The sequence below is a fragment of the Chenopodium album genome, chromosome 22 (assembly GCF_948465745.1).
Source record: "Chenopodium album chromosome 22, dcCheAlbu1.1, whole genome shotgun sequence".
NCBI lineage: Eukaryota > Viridiplantae > Streptophyta > Magnoliopsida > Caryophyllales > Amaranthaceae > Chenopodium > Chenopodium album.
The window spans coordinates 27,265,100-27,289,263 of NC_137855.1; the positions used below are offsets into that span (position 1 = coordinate 27,265,100).

The 24,164-nt window shown below is 39.9% G+C and overlaps 1 non-coding gene across 1 annotated transcript; it reads left to right on the top strand.

The window, feature by feature from the left end:
• Positions 1-5,243: 5,243 nt before the first annotated feature.
• LOC145606358 (small nucleolar RNA R71) lies at positions 5,244-5,349 on the top strand. The gene has a single exon (XR_014105257.1). It is a non-coding gene; the product is annotated as a small nucleolar RNA R71 (small nucleolar RNA).
• The last annotated feature ends 18,815 nt before the right edge of the window (positions 5,350-24,164 follow it).

Here is a 24,164-nt window from a genome sequence, read left to right on the forward strand (position 1 = left end):
AAATCCCAATAATCCAAAGTTGAAAATAGAAAAATGAAAGCAGCATGAAGAGAAGAAAGTAGAAGAGGGTTAGAAACTCGGGTTGCCTCCCGGAAGCGCTTTTGGTTAGCGTCGTTAGCTCGACGTTCTTCGAGATGATTAAGGAGGGTGGAATTGACGATGCACATCAATTAGAGTAACTGAAATTGGTTCATCACTTGGGGATCCTTCAAAATAAGGCTTGAGGCGGTGACCGTTAACTTTGAAAGGGGAGTGGCTATCTTGGGAAATTTCGTAAGCTCTATACGGGAATACCTCCGTAACAGTGTATGGCCCACTCCATCTTGATCGGAACTTGCTCGGGAAGAGCTTCAACCTCGAGTTGAAGAGGAGCACCTTTTGCCCTTTGACAAAATCTTTCTTGATGATTTGAGCGCCGTGCCACGCTTTTGATCTTGCCTTATACATACTTGCATTCTCATAGGCACTCAACCTCAACTCCTCTAGCTCATGCAACTCTAAAAGCCTTTGCTCCCCCGCACTCTGGAGATCCAAGTTGATTTGCTTGATCGCCCAATGAGCACGATGCTCCATCTCCACGGGCAAATGACAATTCTTCCCATATACAAGCTTGTAAGGGGTGGTCCCAATTGGCGTCTTGAAAGCGGTCCTATAAGCCCATAGAGAATCAATGAGCTTAGAGGACCAATCCTTCCTCGTTCTGGCAACTGTCTTCTCCAAGATCACTTTGAGCTCTCTATTTGTGACCTCCGCTTGACCACTTGTTTGGGGGTGATAAGCAAGCCCCCGCTTGTGAGATACCCCATATTTCTCAAGTAGTCGAACGAAGGTGTGGTGCTTGAAATGTGACCCCCCATCACTAATAATCGCTCTTGGAACACCGAATCTTGGGAAGATCACTTTCTTGAAGAGGTTAACCACCACATTTGAGTCATTTGTTGGAGAAGCTACGGCCTCCGCCCATTTGGACACGTAGTCAACAGCAACCAAAATATATTTGTTCCCATTTGAGGAGATAAACGGGCCCATGAAGTCTATAGCCCACACATCGAAAACTTCAAGCTCAAGGATGGGGTTTTGTGGCATTTAATCCCTTCCCGAAATACTCCCCACCCTTTGACATCTATCGCAGGTCTTGAAAAATATCTAAGGATCCTTGAATAAAGAAGGCCAAAAGAGCATTGATTGAAGAACTTTTGAGGCGGTTTTCTGAGCACTCATATGCCCACCACATGGAGAAGAGTGGCACATATGGAGAACACTTTGAAACTCGTCGTTGGGAACGCAACTCCTCAACAATCCATCAACCCCTCTCTTCAACAAAATCGGTTCATCCCCAATATATCTCTTTGCCTCGTGCTTGAGCTTTCGACGTTGTTGTGAAGTGAAATCCGGAGGTATGGCACCACAAGCCAAGTAATTCACAATATCCGCATACCATGGAGCCGACTTCACCTCAAGAACATATAGCACATCATCCCTTAGAGCATCCTCTATTGGCAAACCATCATCCTTGAACCTTGCACCGCCCAACCTTGAAAGGTGCTCCGCCACCACATTCTCGGCTCCCTTCTTGTCTCTCATTTAATAATCAAAGTCTTGGAGAACTAAAACCCATCTCAACAACCTTGGTTTAGCTTCATTCTTCCCTATCAAATATTTGAGAGCCGAATGGTCGTTGTACACAATTGTCCTAGAACCAATGAGGTAGGTTCTAAACTTCTCAAATGAGTGAATAACCGCTAAGAATTCCTTCTCGGTGGTTGTGTAGTTTCGTTGGGCATCATTGAGAGTTTTGGACAAATAATGTATGACATGAAGCTTCCCATCCTTTCGTTGCCCAAGAACCGAACCAATAGCCTCGTCGCTTGCATCGCACATGAGCTCAAATGGAAGAGACCAATCCGGACCTTGGACAATAGGGGCGGTGCAAAGGGCCTCTTTCAACCTACAAAAAGATTCTTGACAAGCATCATCAAATATAAACTCTTTATCTTGTTGCAATAGGGATGTGAGAGGCTTTGCAATCAAAGAAAAGTCTTTTATAAAACGCCGATAGAACCCGGCATGGCCAAGAAAAGATCTCACTTCCCTCACGTTGGTGGGGGGAGGAAGTTTCTCAATGACCTCTACCTTGGCTCTATCAACCTCAATGCCGGCATGGGAAATTTTGTGCCCAAGAACAATCCCACTTTCTACCATAAAATGGCACTTTTCCCAATTCAACACGAGGTTAGCCCTCTCACATCTTTCTAAGCAACGAGATAAATTAGATAGACAATCTTCATAGATGGCTCCTCTAACGGAGAAGTCATCCATAAAGACCTGTATCTCATCCTCTATCATATCACTGAAAATAGACATCATACAACGTTGGAATGTTGCGGGAGCATTACAAAGCCCAAAAGGCATAAAGTCGTCTTCTCTTTATCCTTGGGGTCAATCGGGATTTGGAAAAATCCTGAATAACCATCATGAAAACAGTAGAAGGAATGCTTTGTAAGCCTCTCCAACATTTGATCAATGAACGATAATTGAAAATGATCTTTGCATGTACTTTTGTTAAGTTGGCGATAGTCAATGCACATGCGCTAACCGGTTACAAGCCTAGTGGGAACTAGTTGATCATGATCATTTTTCACTACCGTCATTCCCCCTTTTTTAGGCACAACTTGCACGGGAGATACCCAATCACTATGAGCAACTGGGTATATATTTCCCGCATCAAGAAGCTTAGCCACTTCCTTCCGCACAACCTCTTGCATGGAAGGGTTAAGCTTCCTTTGCCTTTGCCTAACGGGTTTGGCATCTCCCTCTAGATCAATTTTGTGCATGCGTAAAGAAGGACTTATACCTTTGATGTCATCAATGGTATACCCTAAAGCTTTCTTGTGTTTTTTCAAAACATTGATCAAGAGGGAGGTTTGCTCCTCCGTTAGGTTGGAATTAACAATTACGGGGAAAGACTCATTAGAACCAAGAAATACATACCTCAAGCCCAAAGGTAGAGGTTTCAAGTCTACCTTTGGTGCTCCCTTACCATTGGTGTTCTCCTCTCTTTCCTCAACTTGAAAGAGATCATGGGTGTGAAAAGCTTCTTCCTCCATACTCTCATCCATGCCCTCGCTCTTGCTTTCCTCTAGCAAATCCTCATAGAATTGAATGTCGTCCTTGTGAGCACGTAGCTTAGAATCATTCAACAATACGTTTTCTAGGGGATCGTTAGAAGCATGCAAATGGGAACGAGAAAATTCACTAAGCATGGTATCTAGAACATCTACTCTAAAGCATTCACCACTGGAGGAAGGTTGTTGCATGACATTATTCCAATCAAACTCAATTGAATCATTGTCAATTTTCAAAGATATTTTACCCTCCTTCGCATCAATGATGGCCCTAGAGGTGGCTAAAAACGGCCTACCCATGATAATAGGAATCCTCTCATCCTCATCCATCTCTAGCACATAAAAATCCATGGGGAATGTGAACTTTCCTACCCTAAGGGGAATGTCCTCAACCGTACCCATGGGAAACTTAATGGACCGATCCGCTAGTTGGAGAGTAATGTTAGTGGGGGAAAGGGTTCCTACACTAAGATTTTGGTAGACGGATTAGGGAATGAGGCTCACACTTGCTCCATAACCACACAAAGCTTTGTCAAATTCAATGCCATTAATAGAACAAGGGATGGAAAAGCTACCCGGATCCTTCAACTTGGCGGGAAGTTTATTGGAAAGGATTGCACTACAATTGGCGGTCAAGCACACCGTTTCACACTCCCTTCTCCCACTCAATAGATCTTTCAAAAACTTAGAGTAATGGGGCATTTGTTTCATGGCATCTACAAAAGGAAGGGAAACATGCAAATTCTTAATCACATCCAAAAACTTCCCAAATTGAGCATCAAGCTTAGCTCTCACAAATCTTTGGGGAAAAGGTAATCTCTCCTCTCTAGGTTGGAGATTTAGGGGCAAGGGGGTGGTCTCTTTCTCCTTTTGCACCTCAACATCCTTCTCCTTCTCAACATTAGAAGGCTCCTTGGTTCTCTCATCCCCTCTCTCTAACTCTACTTCATTTTGAGGTTCCTCCTCAACTAAGGGGTCACTCCCTACTACCTTTCCACTCCTTGTTGTCACGGCATACAAAGGTTTTGGGTTGACTCCTTGACTAGGGATAGAGGAAGAAGAAGAAGAAATGGAATTAGAAGCAAGTTGAGCAATTTGGGTTTCAAGCATTTTCATCTGAGCATTGGCTCGCTTTTTATCCTCATCATTTCTCTTCTTTTCCTCCTCATGCATTTTCATGATGGCATCTAGCTTAGCCATCACGGGATCATTAGGAGGGGCCTCAATTTGAAGAGGTTGTTGAGGTGGAGGAAGTTGGGATTGATGGAAACCCGGAGGCCTATTGGTTGGGCATAGTTAGAAACATTTTGGCCCCTATTGCCTCCGGTGCCTTGGTTGGGAACATTGCTTTGTCGATTGTTTCCCATGTTACCTTGATCACCAAAATTTTGATTTTGATGGTCATGGTATCGGGAGTTAGGTTGTTGGTTTTGATAACCATACCCCCTTTGGTTAGAGTAGCCTATTCCATTGAAATTGGAAGGGCCTCCCCCACCATGGTATTGGTTACCATAACCACCACCACTTTGGTTCCAACCACGGTTTCCACCTTGATTCCAATTCCCCATTTGATTGGAGTTTAGCCTCAAGTTCCCTACATTTTCCATTCTAGGAGCAAAATTCATAACATTGACATCTTTTACATTATCATCATGTTCATAGGGAGGGGGTTGAACTTCACAAGCATACACACAATGGGAGGTATCATGATCATAGGTTTCACAATTTGAGCAAAACATGCATCCTTGAGGCATTTTATTATAAGAAGAGGGGGAAGAAGTGGTCATACCATTGCCTCCCTTGGTTGAAGGGGAGGTATTACCATGAGGGTTAGACCTTTCTTTCATCATTTCGTCCATTTGCTTGGCCATCTTGGAGATTTGGGAAGAAAGGTTGTTGATTGCGTTGGCTTGCTCCAATGCATAGACACCCTTGCTAGAAGTAGCCTCCCTTTCTCCTTCATACCAATCATCATAATGCTTTACGGCCTCCTCTATGATGCATTCCACTTCATCCTCTCCTTTGTTCATGATTGGACCGCCGGCAGTGGCATCTAGGCTTGTTCTCCCTTGAGGTGAGAGACCTCCATAGAAAGTGTGGATGAGTTGATACTTGGGTATCCCATGATGTGGGCATTGACGTTGAAGCTCTTTGTACCGGTCCCATGCCGCACTTAGAGTCTCACCACTCTTTTGGAGAAAACCTTGAATTAAAGATCGAGGCTCGGCGGTCTTCCTATAGTTATAAAATCTCCTCAAGAAAGCCGTAGTTACTTGGTCCCAAGTTGTGAGAGAATTAGGGGGTACCTCCTTCTCTAGCCATTCTAGACCTCTCCCAATTAAAGAAAATGGAAACATCTTGAGGCGGATATACTCTTGAGTCACTCCATTGGCTTTGATCGTGTCACAATACTTCTAAAATTCTTTCAAATGCTGATGAGGGCTCTCAAATTTTCCACCCGAGAATTGTTTCCTCTCTATTAAAGCAATCAAATTGGGCTTGATTTCGAAATTGTAGGCTTGAGTGGTAGGGGTTAGGATCCCACTTTGGGCTCTAAAGGCTTCGGGAGCCCCAAGACGACTCAAAGGTGTATTCTCTCCCATTTTAGAACCTTCTTCACTTTCGGACTTAAAGATTGAAAAGGGGTTGATTCCGGGACTTGATGGCGAATTAGGACTATTTAAGTCTTCACTTGAGGGTGAAGATGGTGGAGTATCTTCCAATTCTCTTACTCCTTCTTTCGTTGGGGTGTTAGAATTTCTACTTCTCGCTCTCGCTTCTCTTCGAAGTAAGGACAAAGATCTCTCTAGCTCCGGATCGATGGGAATCAAAGACCTTGAGCGGGTTCGTCCTCTGTTCATACAACAAAGCTAAGGAGAACGTAAGCACTGACAAGTAACAAGTAGTAGCAAATACTAACAAACAAGGAATGAGATAGTCTCAAATAAAGTAATGAAAAAGCAATGGAAGCCGTCTCCCCGGCAACTGCGCCAATTTGACAAGGGAATAAACGCGTCGTCAATTGTCTATCCCTAGATCAAATACAATTTATACAACCTAAACAAACCTAATACGAGTATAAGGCAAGCATAGGGGTCGAACCACAAGGAGACATGCATAAACACCACATTCACTACTTAAGACTTAAGCTACCTCGGGACAAGAAGTGTGAATAACTAAGAGATTGAACTAAAGATTAAAGATGATTAAAAATCAATATAATTAGACACCAAGGGAAGTGGGTAGATGTAGTTTCCATTTGATCATGCAATAACACAGAAGCAAAGCAATGGTAAACTAAGCATGCAAGAATATCGAAATAAAGCTCAATCTAACCGCCTTCCGGGGTTAATCGATTTCTCCTAACATAGCCTCTATGTTTCCACACTAGAACCATATATTAGAAGTTGCAATCAATGAACTATCGATAACAATGAACCTTAACTAAGTCAACTTCCGTTTCTTATTAGCAAAGATTCACCTTTTGATGGGATGAAGAACAGTAGGTCGTTGGGCTACCACCCCACCCAATCAAACAAAATTTGTAACTCAACAAACCCCTATTAAGTGTAGTGGTAAGTCAAGGTTGAACCCAAGGGAATGGAGGTCGAATGCACAATGCCTAAGTCAAGCTATTTCGAAGTCAAGTAAAGGAGTTTATGAAGGAAACTAGAGCTAGAGCTAATTGATGCAAGAACTTGTATGAAATCAATCTAAAAGACACTAGGGCAATGGATCCACATGTAATTGTAATGGAAAATGGTAATTTGGGAGGTCAAACCGACTAAGTCAAGTGATATGAAGGAAGATCAATCATGTATCCAAACGAGCATACCAAGATAGTTCACCTAGAGGTCTAACTAGCGTAAACTACGCTAAACACTACCTAGGCAACGTCACAAGGCACCTCAATTGTGAAATTGCAAGTTTCTAATCAATGGTCCGTATCATAGCAAGCTCACAATGCAATCTAGTGCAATAATCAAAGATGGCCAAACTTCAATCAATCACACACATGCACATGAACTATCAACCAAATTTAATCATATCATCAACTCCATCAATTATCCCCAAATTACTCTAATCCATCACTCAAACATGCTTCACCATTTCCCTAGCTAGAAAACTACTCACTAGCCATGGAAATTAAGATCAAAACTACACTAATCATCAATTTCATCATCAACATAATTGAAATCAAAGATCAAATCAACAATCAATCAAAAATCAATAAAACTTCAATCAATCATCAAACAAACTTCAATCAATCAACAGTAACATGGAAAACAAATTGAAATCAACTAGAATCAAACTTGTATAGAAATCAAGAAGAAGATCCTTACAAAACTTTGATCTAAAGATCAATTACAATGAAGAATTCTTGAACAATCACCAAAAACCATGAGTTTCTCTCTCTTCAATCATTGAGTTTCTCTCTCTAAAATTCTATCAAAAACTAACTATGAAATCCAATCTCAAAACTTACTGCCAAAAATAGAAAGAAATAACTATATATACAAAGAGGAGGTCGGTATTGACGCCCAAAAATAGACCCACGTCGGTGCGGGCGCATGGAGGAGAGAGAGTGGCGCGCACGGGAACACACCCAGATTGGTGCGCCCGCACGCAGCAGGTGTGCGGCCGCACCCGACCAATGTGTGGCCGCACACTCCCTGGGTGCGCCCGCACCTGGCTGGGTCTTTCCCCCTTCTTCTCTTCATCCTAGATCAAGCGGTGCACACATCCTAGATGATGATGATGGAGGACAAGGTAGGCAGAAACTTTCTTGAATTTCTTGAGGAATATAAGCCATGATAAAGGCATATACAAGGCTTTGAAGCATGCCCTTTGAATCCACCTTTGAGTTGAAGCTTCTTGCACAATCTTTAGGCATGAAAACAATGAAAGATCATAGAGAGGAAGCTCGGGAATTCTTGGACAATCAATTACCACCTACAAACAAATGATAAAAAGCAAGTAAAAGAGAAAAATAACAAGTAAACTAGAAAATGCATAAAATAGAGAAACTAACTACAAAAAGCATAAAGTGAAGAAAACAAGAATAAACTAAGGAAAACTAAAGAAAAGAGAGATAAAATGAAATAGAATTCATCCAAAAAGGGACCAAATGAGTGCCATAAATGTCACTCATCACCTTTAATTAACTAACAATATGCACTTGCAAGAAGATTAAAGAATATCAAACATACAAAGACTTTAATCACCATTAACATAACCCCAACATCATAAGCATGAATGAATTAATAACTACACCATCCCCACACCCTTGGCTAGGTGACTACTCACAAATCATATTGAAGACAATATCAATCATCAAATCAATAAGCATCAACATGATCAATAAGCAAAGAAGGAAAATCAAAATAAGAAAACAAAACTAAATACAAAAGTAAAGAAAGAGAGTAAGAGATTGCTCATTAATTGAAGATGAAGATTTACAAAGATTCAATCAAGCTCCTTCTTCAATATCCAAGTTCATCATTGGAAATCCACATTTTCTCTCTCTACTAATCAAGATTCTCTCTCTAGATTAGGGCTAAAATATTTCTAAGTAATGCTAGATCCCCCACTAATCTCCCTACGACCTATATGTATAGGTCTTTTAAAAGATACAAAAAAATACGAAATAAAAAACTGCAACTCATCGGTGCGTGCCCGCGCAGATGTTGTGCGTGCGCCCTCGCAGATCTTGTGCGCCCGCAGATCTGTGGGTACGGGGCATTAGGCCCATGGATGCGCGCCTTCTCCTAGCAATACTGCGCGCTCGCGCTTGAAGAGTGTGCGCCCGCACACAAGGCGCGCACAAGGCGCACATAACTCTATGTTTTGGTTCTGCTTCTTATGCTGTTTTGTGCGGGTTCTCCCAGGGCTGCGCGCCCGCACACATCAAGGTCGCGCGCCCGCATTGTAAGCGCGCACAAGGCGCACAAAATCTTCTGTTTGTGTTCTGTTCTTGGAGCATTCCTACGCGGGTTCTCACAGTGCTGTGCGCCCGCACACAGGGGAGTTTGGGGGTGAATTGCTATTCTTCCAATGCCTTGATTCCTACAAAACAAAAACAAAGAAAACAAGGAGAAAGGCAAATAAAGAAAAGAGGAACACGAAGGAGAGAAAAGGGGGCAAACAAGCTACAAATGGGAGGGAAAAACCCGTAAAGAGAACACTAAATTGTGGCATAAATGCCACTCATCAGTATTTTCGGGAATATGGTCGATTTATTATTATTTTGCGCGTCTCGTCTTTTATCATTTTAGACACGACTTCCGACGATCGGTTTCGACGCTCTAAGCTCGAATTACCGACGTCTAAATATTTAACACTCAAGCGAGGAATTAATTTCTTCCGAATTAATTCGTCGAGTTGGTTCGCATATATTTGCTTGGGTGTGACCCGAAGGGTTCAGTCAATAATAAGCTGTAATACTAATTATATTAATATTACTAATCGGAAGCGGCCTCCACCCAGGCATTCCGATCACTTGACCTTACTGAATATATTAGCTTTCTAATAATTCTGAACCCGCTATCAGAATAATACACTTGTTCGAAGGACACCATTCCTTTCAACTTTAACTTCACTAGCTTAGCATCGTGGGTATTAGATACCGGATGTGGCTCACACCTTTGTTCCATCGGGCTAGAGAAAGGAGAGGTTGAACTCCGGGTCAGCAATGGAGCTAGAATTAGTGTCGTATCCGTAAGAACTCTCATTTTGTCTTTACCCATCGGGCTAGTTTTGGAACTAGATATTGTTTATTATGTTCCTAACAATACCAAAAAAAAATCATTTCAATTTCGGCATTGGACGCCAAGGGTTTCGAATTTCGAGTAAATTAAAAGACAATGAATGTTCGTTTTATCTCGATAATGTTTTATATGGTTGTAGACACCCAAATGTGTCTCCCCAAAACCAAACCCAGTGATGAATACCTTTCATGTCATTTGATTATCAAACAAAGCGAAAGTGTGAAAAGTCTAATGATGAGGATGTTTTTATTATAATATCTCTTCTTTCTGTTTTTGAAAATATTCCTTTTCTTACCTTATTTTTGAAAAATGAGCAGTCGAGTTTAGTTTGGTCCATGATAAGGGTCCAATAATGGTGTAGTTGGATGGGGTTTGAAAAAACCTTTCCAACGATATATTATAAACCCAATTCCGATGAATAATGAGGAAGTTGTTGCCAAAATACTAAACTGGGCACGGTTTGGTTTTTATATGCAGCCCAATGATCTAGGGGATGGCTTATTATTAATTATCATTCCTAAAGGTATTAGGATTGATTATAATCTTCTGGAATATTCTAGAAGGTTATTTTAAATCCTAATAGAGTTAGGATTGATAATTATGTTTTAAAGAGTTTGAAATTGAATAAAACTACTCCTTTTTAAGAATCCTTGTTTTGTACGAAGTGGAATATATTCAGATTTTATTTTTGTGCCTCATAATATTTATCCAAATTTTATATGGTTGGATAGATCTTGAAATTATCTTCCAATGATATATTATAATGTTAAATCCGAGCTATAACGAAAAAGATATGAATGAGATATGAAACTCTATCCAAAATTGACACCGTTCCACTATTTTGGACTTATCCTTTAATATACAAAAGATTTTAATATGATTCTAATTGGGTTGGAAATGATACTTCAAGAGCTTTCTAACGACATATCATATGCCTTATTTTGACTTCTAGATCAAAATATATGATAAAAACAAAATCCGCAAAAACTGCTGTCCATCGTGTTCTATTTCGATTCGAATTCGGATTCTTTTATTATTCTTCAAGACTCTTTTTTTAATTATCAACTCTCATCAAGAATTTCTTGATTCTCTCCATATTTCTAAACCAACCCTTTTACAAACACAATTCCTTATACATTATCACTAGAAACACCTAGCATAATTCGAAGTTGTCTTCGCCCTAGACGTGAAAGGTTTTAATTTCTGAGGGTTTTGTCCCAAATCTCTATTTCAATTATTTAATTTAATTGTTTTAATTATTATTTTTCTTGAAGTTACTAACGTGTGTATTTTGTTATTAGAAAGAGGTACGAGGCATCCAAGTAAGTGCTTTAATGGTTTTTATTGATATTATGATAGAGAAATTATGTTTAGGATGTTATTTTGATTCCTAGTATCATGTAAGGATGCTTTTCTTAGAATGATATTTAGGGTGATTTGCTTATATCAATTAGGATTCCTGTGATGCTTCCTATTTTCTTTCCTAATATTCATGTTAGTAACATGTTAGGGCTATAGCTTTGATTCTTATTGTTTAGTGACATGGTAGGGTGTGTTATTAATATTGTTAGTATCATGCCTAGGATCTTGCTATCATGATTTAACATGATTATTTTCATTATTATGATATTAATTTTTATTATGATGATTAATTGATTATTTTGTCGCTTGATTATATTTATTGTTATTGCTTGATCACACCTTTTATGCATGTTTAAAGGGAATTTGTACTTGTAATCACGCTTAATAACATATTTAATAATCTTGTTTAGGGTTAATTTGATTATAATTAAAGTGATCACCAATAATAGGTTTATTTGTGCATTAATATTCAACCAACATAGATTAAACAGGTTTAGGGTTAATCCTATTGATTTTATGTTAGTCAGAAAGCGCACATGAGTATGATCAGAATAAAGTAGAGGCCTATTATTAGGGCAGGTTCAATCTCTTTTAGGTTGGATTTGTACCTTCATCCCCGAGTTACCAGTCATGGTTCCATACCTATTGGAGTTGACAATCTCATGAATCGTTAAGGGGTGTAACCTTCACCTCGTGAACAGTTTACAAGTTCCTAAAACTTGTCGGCGACTCTTTTGCTCTATCTTCTTTCCCTTTTGACGCCACCATACTTTAGTGTATGATCACAGTGGGGTTCAAGCTAGGGGTTAATGCTTGAAATATTCCCTACATATTCCCTACGGTTTTTGGCGACTCTGCTGGGGAGGATTTCTATTTTAATTCCTGAATTTTTTTCGGTGATGATTTAGAATGAGTGGATGAGACTCAAAAAGTTCTAAGTATTTCATGTGCGTAATTTTGATTAACATTATTGTCATATGCATAAAAAAGATCTCATTGAAAAGACCATCTGTAATAAGTGAAAACATAGGATTTTTACACGTAGGAAATTTGAGAAATATCTTTCACAACTACGATCGAAATAACACTGCGCGAAACTGGAAAATTTTATCGAACACAGAAAGCTGCTGAGGCATGTAGGGACTAGCGTCAGCGAACAAAGATTAGCGCCGGTATTTTGACATTAGCGCCAGACGACAGCCTCTGTTTCCAGGCGCTAAATCCAAAAGCTAGCGCCAGCCTCTGTTTGCTGGCGCCAAGTTCTTCCAATACCGAGCCAGAAATATGCGTTCGACCAGTTTTTAGAACTGTTTACTCGATCCTACTTCCTGATTGAGTTTTTCTCACTTTTCTGAAACCCATATGTATTCTACATATGGACATAACCCTCTGGGAATTCATGCTCCATCTATCTGATTGAACGCTCTGAGCAACAAAGGGTACTTCCGAGAATTTTGAATTCACCAAACCATGGAAGCGAGTTTTTCTAAACTTGCGGTGTCCCATCCACTCGCGCTAACCCTTCACGGTTAGGCTTCTGCGCGGTGCATCTGGACAATTAACCATGGACCCTCTTTGACTAACCCATATCCCGAACTTTAGAGAACTAGAGTCATGGTTAGGTTGCAAACGCATTGCATCATATCGTGCCTACTTGACTAATTGTGCATTATTGGTTGTGCATACTCTATGTGTTTTTCCTAACCGTTTGTTTGACTTGTGTTAAGACTAAATAAACTAATTAATGACTAAAGGACTTTTCTTAATTAATTTATTAATTAATTTGAGCTAATAAATATACTTAAAATCAAGTCATAGTTCCTTTAAGTCAACCCGGATTTTTATTCCCGTATACTGCACAAACGTCAACCTTTTTTGGTGATAGCCGGAGTTCTAAGAAGAACTACGAGTCGTACAACCTACGGATCTGTAGCCCCGAGTGTTATCTTTAATTTGGCGTTGGTTTCATCCAAATTAGAGTCACAGATCAAAACTTATGACTAAAATACCACAGTCTGTCCAGTTCAATGCATATACGCGAGGTCTTAACTTAGTCTTTGCTTGAGTCTAGTCACATAGTCTAGCCACATGATCATGACACGAGTCTTAACATGTCACCTACACTCACTAGTCTTAGCACACACTTTGTACATACTCTTTTCACACCATGACCATGTCTTAGGTTCATGCATGAATCGGTTTTTTCCGTCATTTGAGTTGGGGGTACATTCCATTCCTAATTCTTCATTTCCCTCCATCTTCATCATCTTTCTTCACTTCCTCCATCCATTGCATGTTGAATAGAGTTTGAGTCAAATAATTAACAAAATGTCCCCAAATTCCTTTTCCACAGTACTTGGTCGAGGAGAGAAGGGCGATTAATCAAGGACAACACCTTTATTCAAGTTCAACTTTTTGATAAACCGATTCATCAAAAGAGGAAAGCTAAGAAGATAATGGCAGCTCAAGAAGAAGTCAATGAAGTTAGGAATCAATTGACTGATGTGACTGAGGCGTTGAAGGCTTTAACCCAACCCGGATTTTTATTCCCGTATACTGCACATGGGTCAATTTATTTTAGTCATAGCCGAAGTTCTAGGAAGAACCACGAGTCGTATAACCTTTGGATCTGTATCCCCGAGTTTTGTCTTTAATTTGGTGTTGATTTCGTCCCAATCAGAGTCACAGATCAAAAGGTATGACTAAAATACTACAGCCTGTCCAGTTTAGTACACATACGTGAAGTCTTAATTTAGTCTTTACATGAGTCTAGTCACATTGTGTAGCCACATGGTCATGACTTAAGTCTTAACATGTCACCTAAACTCATTAGTCTTACCACAAATTTTGTATATGTCACCATGACCATGTCTTAGGTTCATGCATGAGTCGTTTTTTCGTCATTTGAGTTGGGGGTCCATTCTATTCTTAATTCTTCAATATCTCTCCATTCACATCATCTTCCCCATGCATATCATTCTTCTCATTCTTCCATGATCTTTCCCCATCTATTGCATGTTGAATAAAGCTTGAGTGAAAATAATTAGTTTTAAAGTTATCCTTAATTTCCCTTTTTACAGTACTTGGTCAAGGAGAGAAGGGCGATTAATCAAGGACAACACTTTCATTCAAGTACCACTTTTTGACAAGCTAATTGGTAGGAAAAGGAAAGCTAAGAAGATAATGGCAAGTCAAGAAGAACTCAATGAAGTTAGGGGAAAGGTAGCAAACCTGGCTGAGATATTGAAGGGTTTAACACTTCAAGTTAATGACCCTGCAAAACAACAACAAATGGACCTCATCCAGGAAATTTTGAGCAAATTATCTAATGATTATAGGTTCTAGGGCATTAGTTCACAAGGGGTCTCGGTGGACAAAGAACTTTTTTCGCATAAGTTCAATGCCAATGACATCCCTAAGTTTAAACCAACTGACAATCCTTACTTTCACCAAAGGGCCTTTGAAACAATAATGAACATTAAGAGGATTGATAGGAAGAGTTTTCATTCTTTGTTCTCACTGTGTTTAGAAACCGTTTGTCAACAATGGTTCTTTTCTCTTGGAAAAGAGAAAATCTCTTCTTGGGATTCAATAACAAACGCTTTCATATATAGATATAAGTGCAACATTCAAGATGAAACAGACCACAGACAACTTGAGATGTTAAAACAAAAAGAAAATGAAGGGTTCATTTCTTTCTTCAACAAATGGAGGGAAACTTCGGCTAATATGGTTAAGGTCCATACTGAAAAAGAGTCTGTAAGGATGTTCATCAAGAACCTTCAAGAAAAATATGCAAAGCACTTAAAATACCAACACAACTTGAATACTTTCCTGGCTGTGTATAATATAGGTATTGACATTGAAGATGACCTTCTGAAAGATAATAGTGCGAGAGAAAAGAAGAACGATCATCCTTCTTCTTCCTCTCCCATTAACGAAGTACATGCTACGAACACCTCTAAGCAGGGAATCTAAAGGTCAAAAAGAGTGTTCACTCCACTAGGTATGAGTTATGAAACAGCTTTCGAAAAGCAACACCACAAAGGACTAGTCATGCCCATAAGACCTATCAAAGACCCAGTTCCCGAAGCCAGGCCACCTAAGTGGGATCCTAGTAAACACTACAAATATCATCAAGGAAAGGTCATGACACTAAGGAGTGTTAGAAACTCAAAGAGGCTATTCATGACCTGATTGATGACAATAAAACTTCCGAGATTCTAGCCATCACAGAAGATCAAACATCCTTCGATCCTACACTCCTTATCACACCTATAGGTGAGCCCATGATCAATATAACTTATATAACTTCTATTGATGAAGTGGCCATGATTGAGGAAGATGAAGGGGCTTTCTTAGATAGTATCGAGGAAAATTTGTCAAGTCTAAAAGAAGACGTTTTAAAACTACAAGATGTCATTTCCATGCTTTTGAATGTGGTAGAAGGATTAGCAAGTCAGATAATGATTATCGAACAAAATTCTCACCAAGGATTCAATGAAGAATTCAATGAACCTAAGCCACGGGCAAAACGGACCATGGAAAACTGAAAGGAATGGTGTCCTTCGAACAAGTGTATTATTCTAATAGCGGGTTCAGAATTATTAGAAATCTAATATATTCAGTAAGGACAAGTGATCGGAATGCCTGATAACGGGTTCAGAATTATTAGAAATCTAATATATATTATTAGAAATCTAATATAATTAATATTACAACTTAATCTTGACTGAACCCTTCGGGTCACACCCAAGCAAATATATGCGAACCAACTCGACGAATTAATTCGGATGAAATTAATTCATCGCCTGAGTGTTAAATATTTAGACGTCGGTAATTCGAGCTTAGAGCGTCGAAACCGATCGTCGAAAGTCGAGTCAGAATGATAAAAGACGAGACGCGCAAAATAATAATAAATCGACCATATTCCCAAAAATACCCCTAGCATCGGAGTGCCCCGAGCATCCGAATGCTAGGGGCAAGATGTCCTAGCAAAGGTGGCTAGCAAGCACCAAGCCGAGCCATGGCTGGCCGGTGCGAGCTAGCGCACCGTGTTAGCAGCCACTGCCAGCCGCGGCTAGGCACAGCAGCAGCCGCGCCGCGCCTTAGCAGCAGCTGGTGCGGGCTGGGCTCGGGCCAGGTGCGGGCGGGGTCCGGGCGGGTGCAGGCTGGTGCGGGATGGGCTCGGGCCGGGCTCGGGCTTGACTCGTGGCTTGGCTCGGGCCATAGGGCCATGAATAAGGGGAAGCTTGGAATATGGGAGTATGTGGGTGGGGACATGTGGCACAAGGAGAGTATTGAGTGGGGAGCAAGTATGGTCCCTTACTCTCCATGTGGTCCTCACCAACCCATCTCACATGGTAATGCCATTTGTAGATTTATTATTAGTTTGCAATTTTAATTTAATTTAGCTTTAAATTAATTTGTAGAATTTCATGATCCCACATTGATGGGATAGAAATTCCCACTCATACTTTCCTGTATAAATACCAACCTTGGGATTCTGAGTAAAGTGCTTGAGTGGGAGTTAAAAAGAGCATTCCGTAATTTTTGGAAAAACTCTTCAACTCATATAACACTCGGGTTTAGGTCGGACCTTGTTAACCCCAAGGTAGTAGACCTTAAAGTTGTTTTCGCCCATTTATGGGTGGATACCGTCGGAGGTGCGGCGCTTGACGTGCTCGTAGCTTTCAAGTAAGAGCCCCGGGAATTGAGCGAAGCTCGCTTCAAGGGTAAGATTCGTTATCTTTTCTTTGTGATTTTTTATTTATGCTTTGTGATTTTAATTATTGCGAGTGGTTCCTTGGGTGGGGTTGTTTCCGCGGTGAGTCGGACTCACCAAACCCCAACAGCGGTATCGGAACCCCGCTCGTTTATTTTTATAATCATGTTTTTCAAGGTTTATTTTTGGCTTATTTATCTGGTTTATGTTGCTAATTAGATTAGTAGCTCGGTTTTATTTATTTAATCCCGTTTTTAATGTCGAATTTGGCCCAGAACCCAGATTTTCGCCCAAGACTAGTGAATTTTGGATGGAAAACGTGTTCTAGAAAGGTTTTATCCCTTAGGCCTGTGATTTTAGCCAAATTCTGACCAGAAATGCCTTTTTCGAGGGTTTTTTCATTTTTGACGAAAAATTTTAAGTCTTTTCTAACCTTGAAATTAATGGCATAAATTGTTGATTATATGGTTGATTATTTGCATTATTTTCTGCAATTTTTATGTCCCCTTAAAGCACACTTACTTGGTAGTATTTGATGCTTAAAGGTTGATTTATTTTCACATAATTGCAAACTAACTACTTTTTAGTGTGAAAATTTTATTTTTTGAGGCTTCCTAAGTGTTAAAGATTCAGTCTTTATTTGTGATAAGTGATTGAAACTTTGAAAACCACTAAATTTCATGTTATTTTGAGTTGAACTTTGTTGTTTTAATCATTTTGAGTTGATTAGAAACATAAAGTTTCGATTTTTGTGATAGAAATTTGGTTATCTTCATGTTGGAAGATATAATTTTCAAGGATTCACAAATCTTAGATGTTGGAATTTTCATTTGAACATTAAAGTTCCTATTTTTCCAACTTCCCTTTACTTTGTCAAATTCTCAAGTTTAATTTAAATTGATTAAATTGAAAGTGAGAAATTGCCTCAGCTTTATTTTGCACCAAGCTAAACCAATTTAATTAAAGATGGTTCTTGGAATTATTTTGGTTATTGTACTTTGAAAATTTTATTAAGTTAGACTTGTTTAAAATTTTATTTTGCTTACTAAATTAGTTCTAAAATTAATTTAGAATTAATTTTTTTTGTCTCGCGAAAAACGGATCAAATCCCAAGGTTGTGGGACGCAAAACAAGGCAATGCACCACCATGGCGAGCCGGGCTACACAGCAGCCCACATGTGGCTGCCAAGGTGGTTGCGCCGCCTCGCTTGTGGGCCACACGCGCGGCAGCAGCCACGCGCGGTTGTGTTGTGGCAGCAGCTCGCGGTCGTGTACCGTGGGCCGTGTGTTCGTGGTTTTGGCGTTTGCGTATGCTTGGTGCGGTGAGGTGACTAGCCGTAGTAGGCTTGATGTTAATTATTTTGCCGTTTATTTATTTTAATTAATTTTGTTTATTTAAATTAAAATTTTGGGAGGCTAGGCCTCGGTTTTGAGCGGCATTGGTAAAATTTCATTTTGACAAGTTTGGGTGCTACCGACTTAATTAATTAGATTAATTAAGGAAATGCGGAATTTAGTGGGAGCTTCAATTATTAATGACGTAAATTATATAATCGGTTAAACAACTTTGAATAGTTTTAATTAGGCGTGTTAATCGGATTAACCACCTAGGTTAGTTACTAGTGTGCGTGTTGTTTAAATGCATTTTACTTGTTGTTAATTTTGTAAATTGCATGGGCCATTCACAAATAGTGAATGGATGGATGGAATATATATATTCTCTCTCTCACAGGTTTTATGAAATGGCAACTAGTGGGACCCGACTAGGATAGAAAATACGGACTACGTGCCGTTATGTATTTTTGTAAATCTAAATACGGTCTACGCACCGTTAAATTTTTTGGTACTTTAATATTTAGATTATTCCTAGTTGTAGACACTAGTTTTTTGCATAGTTTGGTTAAGTCTTGAAGACGGCGTATCTTGGAAGACAAAGCCTTGAATTGCAAATGAAGACCTTTTGAAGATATGAAGATTTCAAGGGGTCATGCTAGTTGCCAATATGCATCTAAAATTTCGCTTTATATTTTATGCTTGTATATATATGTGTGAATTATTCGTTAGATGCATGTTTAGGTTTTCTTGATGTTGCGATGATTAGTTAAGTTCACTTAAATCAACCAACATAGAAATCCTAGGTCCCTAATAATATTGAGTAAAACTTGCCTTTCCAAAACAACACTTACTAACCGGACGATGGTGATGGTAGGCTACGCCAAAGCGAGGTGCCATCATTTCTCTAAGGGGCATAAGGCACACCGGGTGTGCACGTTGGTTTTGGTTTAACTCATCGGTATGAGTGAGGAGTCCTCACATACCGTGGCAAAAGAGATACATCGTCAAAGATGCATTAGATGCGACGATTGTCTAACCAAGAGTGGCTTAGAGCCATTAGCAAGGCAATGCTTACCCTAGAAGATTGAGTGTTTAAGACAAGCCAAAGCATGCTTAACCACTTTTTGTTTCTTCAGACTTGGAATCGCCTTATTTTCACAAAATAGGGACAATTTTCATATGTAAATAAGACGTTAAATAAGTATTGAAAATTTGCATGAATAAAATTCAATCTTATTTAAGTATTTTTGAATGGTTTTTCATTAAAATTCTTTCAATTATAGAATCATGTCTTCAATCTCAAACAACCAGTTTTTATTACACTCAATTCTCGACAAGGAGAAGTTGAGTGGTACCAATTTCCTTGATTGGCAAAGGAATTTGCGCATCGTTATTATGCAAGAACAGAAAGAGTATGTCCTTGATGAGGAAATGCCCGAGGCTCCCAATGAGGAGGTAACTCAAGCGGCCCTTAACCGATGGCAAGTGGCCGATCGGGATGTCAAGTGCATAATGCTAGCCACTATGTCTCCTGAACTTCAGAAAACCTTCTTCGAGAAGGAATCGTCCTATGAGATCATTTCCGAGTTACAGAATATGTTTCAAGAACAGGCTCGAACTAAAAGGTTTGAAACCCACAGGCAGATCCTTGAGACTAAGCTCAAGAAAGGAGAGCCAGTCAGCCCACATGTGCTCAAAATGATCGGATTATTTGAGAACATGGGAAGGCTTTATGCGGGGTATTCAACCAAAATGGCTATTGACATCATGCTCCGTTCCCTTCACAAAGGCTATGACCAGTTCAAAATGAACTACAACATGTATAGCATGGAGAAAACCGTCACCGAGCTTCATGGGATGTTGAAGCAAGCTGAGCAGACGCTCAAGGATGAGGGAAAGCATGATATGCTCATGATTAAGAAGGGTAACCCGTTCAAAAGGGCAGGCAAAAAGAAGAAGGGCTTCAAAGGGAAAGGGAAGAAGAACTTTCCGCCTAAGCCGAAAGCTACCAAAGACAACAAGGAGAAAAAGGTAGCATCTTCTAAGTCTGATTCCGAATGCTTCTATTGCAAGAAGAAGGTTCATTGGAAGAGAGACTGCCTCAAATTCAAGAAAGATAAGAAGAACGGAACCGTTGCTTCTACATCAGGTATTTACGTTATAGACTTTAACTTCACTAGCTCGGCTTCATGGGTATTAGATACCGGATGTGGCTCACACCTTTGTTCCAATTCACAGGCACTAAGGAACACTAGGAGGCTAGCAAAGGGAGAGATCGAGCTCCGGGTAGGAAATGGAGCAATGATTGGTGCTATTTCTGTAGGATCTCTTAGTTTGTCTTTGCCCACGGGGCTAGTTTTGGAACTTCACAATGTTTATTGTGTTCCCAACATTACCAAAGACATCATTTCAATTTCGGCGTTGGACGCCAAAGGTTTTGAATTTCGAGTTAAAGACCAAACATGTTCATTTTATCTCGATAATGTTTTATGGTACGGCACATTCAAAAAATGGTCTTTATGTCTTATCTCTAGACAAAGAAATTTATAGCGTTAATAATCCTGCAAAGAAAGCTAAGACTACACAGTCTAGTCAAACTTACTTGTGGCATTGTCGCCTTGGCCACATTAACATCAAACGCATCAAGAAACTTCTACAAGAAGGTATTCTTGACTCATTTGATTTAGAATCCTTTGAGAATTGCGAAGGATGTTTATTAGGCAAGATGATAAAGCAACCATTCTCTAAGTTAGGAGAAAGGGCCGGTGACTTGTTGGGACTTATACACACCGATGTATGTGGACCAATGAGTACACCCGCAAGAAGTGGTTATCGGTATTTCATAACCTTCACGGACGACTTTAGTGGATATGGTTATGTCTATCGAATGTCGCACAAATCTGAATCGTTTGATAAATTCAAAGAATTTCAGTAAGAAGTTGAAAACCAACTCGGCAAGAAAATCAAAGCACTTTGATCGGATCGAGGTGGCGAATATTTGAGCCAAGAGTTTGATGACCATCTGAAAGAACATGGAATACTTTCAGAGTTGACACCTCCGGGAACTCCTCAGTGGAATGGAGTATCTAAAAGGAGGAATCGAACCCTGTTAGACATGGTCTGATCGACTATGGGTCATAGTGAACTTCCAATCTCTTTCTGGGGACATGCACTTTTAACTGCGGCACTCACACTGAATCGTGCTCCGTCAAAATCAGTAGAAAAGACTCCATATGAATTATGGACTAATAAACTGCCAAGGTTGTCTTTTCTCAAGATTTGGGGATGCGAAGCATATGTCAAGAAACTCATTTCTGACAAACTTCATCCAAAATCTGATAAGGTTTACTTTGTGGGTTATCCAAAAGAAACCAAAGGGTATTACTTCTACAACAAATCCGAGAACAAAGTGTTTGTTGCTCGTGATGATGTCTTTTTGGAGAAGGAGCATCTCTCCAAAATGACAAGTGTGAGGAAAATCGAACTCGACGAAGTTCGAGAGGACGAGCAACAAGGACAAGTTGACAATCAAAGTGCTTACCAAGCAGCTGTTGACGTTGGTCAAACTCAAAATATGCAAAGTCAAACTGACAATGCAAATGCTCAGTCCATTACCCTACGTAGGACGACTCGGCTAAGATCTCAACCTGACAGATATCTCGGTGTTGTATTAACCGAAGATCAGGACATCCTAGTAGTGGATAGAGATGAGCCGGCAACCTACAAGCAAGCTATGACGAGCCTCGACTGTGCAAAATGGCAAGAGGCCATGAAATCCGAAATGGACTCCATGTTTGAAAATCAAGTATGGGACTTGGTTGATTTACCCGCAGGTTACACACCTATCGGATGTAAATGGATTTTCCAGATGAAAACCGACAAAGACGGAAATGTATTTATTTACAAAGCAAGGCTGGTAGCAAAAGGTTACAGGCAAATTCACGGCGTTGATTATGATGAAACCTTTTCTCCAGTTGCTATGCTTAAGTCCGTTCGAATTCTTCTAGCAATTGTTGCATATTACAATTATGAAATATGGCAGACGGACGTCAAAACCGCCTTCCTTAATGGGATTTTGGAAGAAACTGTGTATATGTCACAGCCTGAAGGTTTTGTCGACTAGAATAATCCTAAGAAGGTATGCAAGCTTAATAAGTCCATTTATGGATTAAAGCAAGCAAGTAGAAGTTGGAATCTGCGATTTGATGAAGCCATCAGTAAGTTTGGTTTTATCAAGAATCCAGATGAGTCTTATGTCTACAAGAAGGTCAGTGGGAGTGACATCGCCTTCCTAGTCTTATATGTCGATGACATTTTGCTCATTGGAAATAGCATTCCATTGCTGGAGTCTGTAAAGACTTGGCTCGGAAAATATTTTTCAATGAAAGACTTGGGAGAGGCTCAGTACATATTAGGCATCAAGATCTATAGTGATAGATCAAAAGGGATGATTGGAATGAGTTAGAGTACTTACATCGATAAGGTACTAGCTCGATTCCGAATGGAAGGAGCCAAGAGAGGGCACCTACCCATGTCACATGGTAAAACCTTAAGCAAGAAGTAGTGTCCAAAGACACCTGATGAGCGAGAAAGGATGAGTCGAATTTCGTAAGCTTCGCTTATCGGATCGATCATGTATGCCATGATATGTACTAGGCCGGATATATCGTATGCCTTGAGTGCTACGAGCCGATACCAAACAGACCCAGGAGAGGCGCATTGGACTGCGACCAAGAATATTCTAAAGTACCTGAAAAGGAACAAGTATAAATTCCTGGTCTATGGTGGTAAAGATGAAATGGTTGTTGAGGGATATACCGACGCAAGCTTCCAGACAGACAGAGACAACTTCAAGTCACAATCAGGATACATATTCTGTCTCAATGGAGGAGCGTTTAGTTGGAAGAGTGCAAAGCAAAGCACAACCGCTGATTCTACAACTGAAGCCGAGTACTTTGTAGCATTTGAGGCAGCCAAGGAGGCAGTTTGGATTCGCAAGTTCATTGATGAACTTGGTGTTGTACCCTCGATCAAGGGTCCGATAGACCTCTATTGTGACAACAATAGAGCTATTACTCAGGCTAGAGAGCCACGAGAACATCAGAAGGTCAAACATGTCCAGAGGCGATTTCATATGATTCGGGAATGGAAGTCAGAAGGTGAAATCAGAATTTGCAAAGTTGGAACGGATGACAATGTAGCCGATCCACTAACTAAACCTCTGTCTCAAGTGAAGCACAAAAAACACATTGAGGCAATGGGAATCAAGCATGTTGCGAACTCGCTTTGAATTCCATTTTATAGTGTTTTAATCAAATTTTGAGCAATGTTGATGTAAAGCACCATGATGTACCATTCAGTTTTTGGAGTAATTAGAATAGGGTATCAAGTCAATGGCTTTGATAAAGAAACACTTATTAAGTGAACATTGAATATTTTCATCGAAAATTATCCCTAATCAAGGTCGTATTTTGTGGACGAATAATGACCATCAGAGATTAGTGTGTAGTATGATTTGTAGCACTGTTTCTTGTGCTATGAGGATACAAATCATTTGCACAGGTATTGGTTTAGAACCATACTGGATAGACCTATGAAGATACTTTAAGAGATTTAAAAATTGTCATAAGTATTTTCTCATTATTACTATCGGAACTCTTTTCCTTTGACCATGAGTAGTGGGAGATCTCTTGTTTAAGTACTGGTCTGCTTTGGTATCCGCCAAACGTCTGCTGTAATTGGGGATTATAAAGACAGATATCAGGCGGGTGAGTCCTCTTAGTAAGAGAAGCTACATTACAAGACTGGAAATGTCCCCCTACTAACAATAGGGAACATGTCTTGTTGTTT